Raw genomic sequence first — 11082 nt, 5'->3', positions numbered from 1 at the left:
GAATTGCGCCTGCATGATCACAACCACTGAAACAGGAGACACATCAACAGATACACACAAAACTACATCTCCACAACCACCAACACCATGACAACACCATGGCAACCACCAACACCATGACAACACCATGGCAACCAACAACATCATGACAACACCATGGCAACTAACAATACCATAGCAAGCAACAACAACATTTCAACATATTTACAACACCATGGCAACAAATAACACGATGACGACCAACAACATGACAAACATTTTCTAACCTGTATCTAACCTTTATCTAACCTTTATCTAACCTTTATCTAATCTTAATATAACCTATATCTAACCTTTATCTAACCTTTATCTAACCTGTATCTAACCTTTATCTAACCTTTATCTAACCTTTATCTAATCTTAATCTAACCTTTATCTAACCTTTATCTAACCTTTACCTAACCTTTACCTAACCTTTATCTAACCTGTATCTAACCTTTATCTAACCTTTATCTAACCTTTATCTAACCTTTATCTAATCTTAATCTAACCTTTATCTAACCTTTATCTAACCTTTACCTAACCTTTACCTAACCTTTATCTAACCTTTATCTAACCTTTATCTCAACTTTATCTAACCTATATCTAACCTTTATCTAACCTTTATCTAACCTTTATCTAACCTTTATCTGACCTGTATCTAACCTTTATCTAACCTTTATCTAACCTTTATCTAACCTATATCTAACCTATATCTGACCTTTATCTAACCTTTTCTAACCTTTACCTAACCTATATCTAACCTATATCTAACCTTTATCTAACCTTTATCTAACCTTTATCTGACCTGTATCTAACCTATATCTGACCTTTATCTAACCTGTATTCATCCAGGCAGGTCTGTTAAGGACACACACCTGTCATTATCCCTGCTAGCATGTCTGTGATCTATTCTAGGGTGTGACTATGATGTCATGCTAACTGTGTTACCATAGCAGCACATGCATCCAGCATGCAACGCCAGGCTAGAACCATAACGTGGCCTGACATTCCATTGGCCCTGCAGAGATGTTTGGAATATTTGTTATCAACCAATGATATCAGGTATGACATCGTCTATTGCATCATGGATCTAAAGGGAAACCCAGACGGATCGACACCACATTCCACACGGCGTTCCGTATTCTCACCTGTGGCCGCGGGAGTCTCTGCAACCTCTGACCAGCATTAACGGATAAACAAATAACAACAACAATCAACATCAAAATCTAATTCAAATCATTATGACGACATATAGACAAGCTTTCAAATGAGCTTTCGGAGAGTAGAAGTAAATAGCAACATTTTATCTCTTGTTAACTCAACCAGATAAACTCAACCAGATAAACTCAACCAGACAAACTCAACCAGACAAACTCAACCAGACAAACATGTATCTTCCATCAACATGCACAACCTGAATCAAACATACAATTCAAATTGTAAAAGAAGAATGCAGTCAAAATCACAGCATGACAACCAACAACACCATTTTAACATATTTACAACCAAAAACACCATGGCAACTAACAACACCATGACAACCAATAACACCATGGCAACCAAAAACACAGTGGAAATCAACAACACCATTAAAACAGCATGACAACCAACAACACCATGACAACCAACAACACCATGACAACCAACAACACCATGACAACCAACAACACCATGGCAACCAACAACACCATGGCAAACAACAACAACATGGCAGCTAACAAACACCATGACAACCAGGGTCACCACAGAGCTCAGCAAGCGACCATTCTGAGGTGTCTCACCTGGTTCAGGCTCTGCCTTTGGGGTCTCTGAGTGGGGGAGACCACAACAGTCATCCAGTTACTAACCACACACTTCATATCACCTATCTAACCTTTATCTAACCTGTATCTAACCTATATCTAACCTTTATCTAACCTTTACCTAACCTATATCTAACCTTTACCTAACTTATATCTAACCTTTATCTAACCTTAATCTAACCTATATCTAACCTTTATCTAACCTGTATCTAACCTTTACCTAACCTATATCTAACCTTTATCTAACCTTTATCTAACCTATATCTAATCTTAATCTAACCTTTATCTGACCTTTATCTAACCTTTACCTAACCTTTACCTAACCTTTATCTAACCTGTATCTAACCTTTATCTAACCTTTATCTCAACTTTATCTAACCTATATCTAACCTTTATCTAACCTTTATCTAACCTTTATCTAACCTTTATCTGACCTGTATCTAACCTTTATCTAACCTTTATCTAACCTTTATCTAACCTATATCTAACCTATATCTGACCTTTATCTAACCTTTTCTAACCTTTACCTAACCTATATCTAACCTATATCTAACCTTTATCTAACCTTTATCTAACCTTTATCTGACCTGTATCTAACCTATATCTGACCTTTATCTAACCTGTATTCATCCAGGCAGGTCTGTTAAGGACACACACCTGTCATTATCCCTGCTAGCATGTCTGTGATCTATTCTAGGGTGTGACTATGACGTCATGCTAACTGTGTTACCATAGCAGCACATGCATCCAGCATGCAACGCCAGGCTAGAACCATAACGTGGCCTGACATTCCATTGGCCCTGCAGAGATGTTTGGAATATTTGTTATCAACCAATGATATCAGGTATGACATCGTCTATTGCATCATGGATCTAAAGGGAAACCCAGACGGATCGACACCACATTCCACACGGCGTTCCGTATTCTCACCTGTGGCCGCGGGAGTCTCTGCAACCTCTGACCAGCATTAACGGATAAACAAATAACAACAACAATCAACATCAAAATCTAATTCAAATCATTATGACGACATATAGACAAGCTTTCAAATGAGCTTTCGGAGAGTAGAAGTAAATAGCAACATTTTATCTCTTGTTAACTCAACCAGATAAACTCAACCAGATAAACTCAACCAGACAAACTCAACCAGACAAACTCAACCAGACAAACATGTATCTTCCATCAACATGCACAACCTGAATCAAACATACAATTCAAATTGTAAAAGAAGAATGCAGTCAAAATCACAGCATGACAACCAACAACACCATTTTAACATATTTACAACCAAAAACACCATGGCAACTAACAACACCATGACAACCAATAACACCATGGCAACCAAAAACACAGTGGAAATCAACAACACCATTAAAACAGCATGACAACCAACAACACCATGACAACCAACAACACCATGACAACCAACAACACCATGACAACCAACAACACCATGGCAACCAACAACACCATGGCAAACAACAACAACATGGCAGCTAACAACACCATGACAACCAGGGTCACCACAGAGCTCAGCAAGCGACCATTCTGAGGTGTCTCACCTGGTTCAGGCTCTGCCTTTGGGGTCTCTGAGTGGGGGAGACCACAACAGTCATCCAGTTACTAACCACACACTTCATATCACCTATCACTTTATCTAACCTGTATCTAACCTATATCTAACCTTTATCTAACCTTTACCTAACCTATATCTAACCTTTACCTAACTTATATCTAACCTTTATCTAACCTTAATCTAACCTATATCTAACCTTTATCTAACCTGTATCTAACCTTTACCTAACCTATATCTAACCTTTATCTAACCTTTATCTAACCTATATCTAACCTTTATCTAACCTTTATCTAACCTGTATCTAACCTTTATCTAACCTTTATCTAACCCGTATCTAACCTATATCTAACCTTTATCTAACCTATATCTAACCTTTATCTAACCTGTATCTAACCTTTATCTAACCTTTATCTAACCTATATCTAACCTTTATCTAACCTATATCTAACCTTTATCTAACCTTTATCTAACCTGTATCTAACCTATATCTAACCTGTATCTAACCTATATCTAACCTTTATCTAACCTTTATCTAACCTGTATCTAACCTTTATCTAACCTATATCTAACCTTTACCTAACCTATATCTAACCTTTATCTAACCTTTATCTAACCTTTATCTAACCTTTATCTAACCTATATCTAACCTTTATCTAACCTATATCTAACCTTTATCTAACCTTTATCTAACCTGTATCTAACCTATATCTAACCTGTATCTAACCTATATCTAACCTTTATCTAACCTTTATCTGACCTGTATCTAACCTATATCTGACCTTTATCTAACCTGTATTCATCCAGGCAGGTCTGTTAAGGACACACACCTGTCATTATCCCTGCTAGCATGTCTGTGATCTATTCTAGGGTGTGACTATGACGTCATGCTAACTGTGTTACCATAGCAGCACATGCATCCAGCATGCAACGCCAGGCTAGAACCATAACGTGGCCTGACATTCCATTGGCCCTGCAGAGATGTTTGGAATATTTGTTATCAACCAATGATATCAGGTATGACATCGTCTATTGCATCATGGATCTAAAGGGAAACCCAGACGGATCGACACCACATTCCACACGGCGTTCCGTATTCTCACCTGTGGCCGCGGGAGTCTCTGCAACCTCTGACCAGCATTAACGGATAAACAAATAACAACAACAATCAACATCAAAATCTAATTCAAATCATTATGACGACATATAGACAAGCTTTCAAATGAGCTTTCGGAGAGTAGAAGTAAATAGCAACATTTTATCTCTTGTTAACTCAACCAGATAAACTCAACCAGATAAACTCAACCAGACAAACTCAACCAGACAAACTCAACCAGACAAACATGTATCTTCCATCAACATGCACAACCTGAATCAAACATACAATTCAAATTGTAAAAGAAGAATGCAGTCAAAATCACAGCATGACAACCAACAACACCATTTTAACATATTTACAACCAAAAACACCGTGGCAACTAACAACACCATGACAACCAATAACACCATGGCAACCAAAAACACAGTGGAAATCAACAACACCATTAAAACAGCATGACAACCAACAACACCATGACAACCAACAACACCATGACAACCAACAACACCATGACAACCAACAACACCATGGCAACCAACAACACCATGGCAAACAACAACAACATGGCAGCTAACAACACCATGACAACCAGGGTCACCACAGAGCTCAGCAAGCGACCATTCTGAGGTGTCTCACCTGGTTCAGGCTCTGCCTTTGGGGTCTCTGAGTGGGGGAGACCACAACAGTCATCCAGTTACTAACCACACACTTCATATCACCTATCACTTTATCTAACCTGTATCTAACCTATATCTAACCTTTATCTAACCTTTACCTAACCTATATCTAACCTTTACCTAACTTATATCTAACCTTTATCTAACCTTAATCTAACCTATATCTAACCTTTATCTAACCTGTATCTAACCTTTACCTAACCTATATCTAACCTTTATCTAACCTTTATCTAACCTATATCTAACCTTTATCTAACCTTTATCTAACCTGTATCTAACCTTTATCTAACCTTTATCTAACCCGTATCTAACCTATATCTAACCTTTATCTAACCTATATCTAACCTTTATCTAACCTGTATCTAACCTTTATCTAACCTTTATCTAACCTATATCTAACCTTTATCTAACCTATATCTAACCTTTATCTAACCTTTATCTAACCTGTATCTAACCTATATCTAACCTGTATCTAACCTATATCTAACCTTTATCTAACCTTTATCTAACCTGTATCTAACCTTTATCTAACCTATATCTAACCTTTACCTAACCTATATCTAACCTTTATCTAACCTTTATCTAACCTTTATCTAACCTTTATCTAACCTATATCTAACCTTTATCTAACCTATATCTAACCTTTATCTAACCTTTATCTAACCTGTATCTAACCTATATCTAACCTGTATCTAACCTATATCTAACCTTTATCTAACCTTTATCTGACCTGTATCTAACCTATATCTGACCTTTATCTAACCTGTATTCATCCAGGCAGGTCTGTTAAGGACACACACCTGTCATTATCCCTGCTAGCATGTCTGTGATCTATTCTAGGGTGTGACTATGACGTCATGCTAACTGTGTTACCATAGCAGCACATGCATCCAGCATGCAACGCCAGGCTAGAACCATAACGTGGCCTGACATTCCATTGGCCCTGCAGAGATGTTTGGAATATTTGTTATCAACCAATGATATCAGGTATGACATCGTCTATTGCATCATGGATCTAAAGGGAAACCCAGACGGATCGACACCACATTCCACACGGCGTTCCGTATTCTCACCTGTGGCCGCGGGAGTCTCTGCAACCTCTGACCAGCATTAACGGATAAACAAATAACAACAACAATCAACATCAAAATCTAATTCAAATCATTATGACGACATATAGACAAGCTTTCAAATGAGCTTTCGGAGAGTAGAAGTAAATAGCAACATTTTATCTCTTGTTAACTCAACCAGATAAACTCAACCAGATAAACTCAACCAGACAAACTCAACCAGACAAACTCAACCAGACAAACATGTATCTTCCATCAACATGCACAACCTGAATCAAACATACAATTCAAATTGTAAAAGAAGAATGCAGTCAAAATCACAGCATGACAACCAACAACACCATTTTAACATATTTACAACCAAAAACACCGTGGCAACTAACAACACCATGACAACCAATAACACCATGGCAACCAAAAACACAGTGGAAATCAACAACACCATTAAAACAGCATGACAACCAACAACACCATGACAACCAACAACACCATGACAACCAACAACACCATGACAACCAACAACACCATGGCAACCAACAACACCATGGCAAACAACAACAACATGGCAGCTAACAACACCATGACAACCAGGGTCACCACAGAGCTCAGCAAGCGACCATTCTGAGGTGTCTCACCTGGTTCAGGCTCTGCCTTTGGGGTCTCTGAGTGGGGGAGACCACAACAGTCATCCAGTTACTAACCACACACTTCATATCACCTATCTAACCTTTATCTAACCTGTATCTAACCTATATCTAACCTTTATCTAACCTTTACCTAACCTATATCTAACCTTTACCTAACTTATATCTAACCTTTATCTAACCTTGATCTAACCTATATCTAACCTTTATCTAACCTGTATCTAACCTTTACCTAACCTATATCTAACCTTTATCTAACCTTTATCTAACCTATATCTAACCTTTATCTAACCTTTATCTAACCTGTATCTAACCTTTATCTAACCTTTATCTAACCCGTATCTAACCTATATCTAACCTTTATCTAACCTATATCTAACCTTTATCTAACCTGTATCTAACCTTTATCTAACCTTTATCTAACCTATATCTAACCTTTATCTAACCTATATCTAACCTTTATCTAACCTTTATCTAACCTGTATCTAACCTATATCTAACCTGTATCTAACCTATATCTAACCTTTATCTAACCTTTATCTGACCTGTATCTAACCTATATCTGACCTTTATCTAACCTGTATTCATCCAGGCAGGTCTGTTAAGGACACACACCTGTCATTATCCCTGCTAGCATGTCTGTGATCTATTCTAGGGTGTGACTATGACGTCATGCTAACTGTGTTACCATAGCAGCACATGCATCCAGCATGCAACGCCAGGCTAGAACCATAACGTGGCCTGACATTCCATTGGCCCTGCAGAGATGTTTGGAATATTTGTTATCAACCAATGATATCAGGTATGACATCGTCTATTGCATCATGGATCTAAAGGGAAACCCAGACGGATCGACACCACATTCCACACGGCGTTCCGTATTCTCACCTGTGGCCGCGGGAGTCTCTGCAACCTCTGACCAGCATTAACGGATAAACAAATAACAACAACAATCAACATCAAAATCTAATTCAAATCATTATGACGACATATAGACAAGCTTTCAAATGAGCTTTCGGAGAGTAGAAGTAAATAGCAACATTTTATCTCTTGTTAACTCAACCAGATAAACTCAACCAGATAAACTCAACCAGACAAACTCAACCAGACAAACTCAACCAGACAAACATGTATCTTCCATCAACATGCACAACCTGAATCAAACATACAATTCAAATTGTAAAAGAAGAATGCAGTCAAAATCACAGCATGACAACCAACAACACCATTTTAACATATTTACAACCAAAAACACCATGGCAACTAACAACACCATGACAACCAATAACACCATGGCAACCAAAAACACAGTGGAAATCAACAACACCATTAAAACAGCATGACAACCAACAACACCATGACAACCAACAACACCATGACAACCAACAACACCATGACAACCAACAACACCATGGCAAACAACAACACCATGGCAACCAACATCACCATGACAACTAACAACACCATGGCAACCAGCGTCACCGCAGAGCTCAGCAAGCGACCATTCTGAGGTGTCTCACCTGGTTCAGGCTCTGCCTTTGGGGTCTCTGAGTGGGGGAGACCACAACAGTCATCCAGTTACTAACCACACACTTAACCTGTATCTAACCTTTATCTAACCTTTATCTAACCTTTATCTAACCTGTATCTAACCTTTATCTAACCTTTATCTAACCTATATCTAACCTGTATCTAACCTTTATCTAACCTTTACCTAACCTATATCTAACCTTTATCTAAACTGTATCTAACTTGTATCTAACCATTATCTAACCATTATTCATAAAGGCAGGTCCGTTATATCACATATACTTGAAAAACCAACGAGACAAACTCAACCAGACAAACTCAACCAGATAAACTCAACCAGACAAACATGTATCTTCCATCAACATGCACAACCTGAATCAAACATACAATTCAAATTGTAAAAGAAGAATGCAGTCAAAATCACAGCATGACAACCAACAACACCATTTTAACATATTTACAACCATCAACACCGTGGCAACTAACAAGACCGTGACAACCAATAACACCATGGCAACCAAAAACACAGTGGAAATCAACAACACCATTAAAACAGCATGACAACCAACAACACCATGGCAACCAACATCACCATGGCAACCAACAACACCATATCAACTAACAACACCATGGCAACCAGGGTCATCACAGAGCTCAGCAAGCGACCATTCTGAGGTGTCTCACCTGGTTCAGGCTCTGCCTTTGGGGTCTCTGAGTGGGGGAGACCACAACAGTCATCCAGTTACTAACCACACACTTCATATCACCTATCTAACCTTTATCTAACCTGTATCTAACCTATATCTAACCTTTATCTAACCTTTACCTAACCTGTATCTAACCTTTACCTAACTTATATCTAACCTTTATCTAACCTTAATCTAACCTATATCTAACCTTTATCTAACCTGTATCTAACCTTTATCTAACCTTTACCTAACCTATATCTAACCTTTATCTAACCTTTATCTAACCATTATCTAACCTTTATCTAACCTGTATCTAACCTTTATCTATATCTAATCTTTATCTAAACTTTATCTAACCTTTATCTAACTAAACTCTCAACATAGAGAGACAAACAGCAGTGGAATCAAAGGCCAAGCATACAGCGTTACAGGTCCACGACCAGGACTGAACTCCACAGCCCTTCTCTCAGACACCCCTCCCAGGCAGGACACATCCTTCTGTCTCCATCAATCCATTTTTACAAAAAAGCAAATCAATGCACACCTCTCCAAACAGCAAGACGCAAGACGCATACATAAACATAATAATTGGTTGCAATATATCACATATACTTGCAAAAACCACACAACCAGCCAAAACTCAGCCAGACAAACATATATCTTCCATCAACATACACAACTGGAATCAAACATGAATCACAACTGTAAGAGAAGACAGAGAAACAGCTGATAGGGTGATATCACAACTATGTGTTTGAACATTATTACACTTAAAATAACATCTGTCAACAGAGGTATCCCAGGGCATGTCAGGGCCAAGTCTTCAACCGTAATGAAATTAATCTGGACCTGACTATTATAAGCAAACACACACACACACACACACACACACACACACACACACACACACGCACGCGCACGCGCACACACATGCATGCACGCACGCACGCACGCACGCACGCACGCATGCATGCACACGCACACACACACACACACACACACACACACACACACACACACACACATTTGATATTTATTGTATCATATTCATCCTATTTCTATGACTATTTACTGTTTGTTGTATGGGTTGGTTCCCATAGTAGCCTGACCAACAGATACACAGAGAAACACTCAAGCTTCCACACACACACACACACACACACACACACACACACACACACACACACACACACACACACACACACACACACACACAGTGAGCTGTGATGTCAGCAGAGTGTGTGTGCGGCGTTCTCTGACCCTCCTCTTCAGACGGTGGTTTGGCTGAGAAACAGGAAGCAGTTGAACTGGGAGACTAAAGGAAGTAGATGCCATTACTGCGTTTTGTTCTAGACTGGTGCATGTCTGTTCTAGACTGGTGCATGTTTGTTCTAGACTGGTGCATGTCTGTTCTAGACTGGTGCATGTTTGTTCTAGACTGGTGCATGTCTGTCCTAGACTGGTGCATGTCTGTTCTAGACTGGTGCATGTTTGTTCTAGACTGGTGCATGTTTGTTCTAGACTGGTGCATGTCTGTTCTAGACTGGTGCATGTCTGTTCTAGACTGGTGCATGTTTGTTCTAGACTGGTGCATGTCTGTTCTAGACTGGTGCATGTCTGTTCTAGACTGGTGCATGTCTGTTCTAGACTGGTGCATGTTTGTTCTAGACTGGTGCATGTCTGTTCTAGACTGGTGCATGTTTGTTCTAGACTGGTGCATGTCTGTTCTAGACTGGTGCATGTCTGTTCTAGACTGGTGCATGTCTGTTCTAGACTGGTGCATGTCTGTTCTAGACTGGTGCATGTTTGTTCTAGACTGGTGCATGTCTGTTCTAGACTGGTGCATGTGTAGGGCGTTCTGGAGGGACCGGCTCACACACTGGCAGAACCAACCCCACACCCCCAGAGGACCCCGGGAGCAGGGGAGGCTGGTGGAGGTAGAAATCGCAGGATGAGTCTTTGTGAGCCCACCCTCCG

Source organism: Argentina silus (genome assembly GCF_951799395.1).
Source record: "Argentina silus genome assembly, chromosome: 16".
NCBI lineage: Eukaryota > Metazoa > Chordata > Actinopteri > Argentiniformes > Argentinidae > Argentina > Argentina silus.
Note: the sequence above shows the minus strand (reverse complement) of the source record.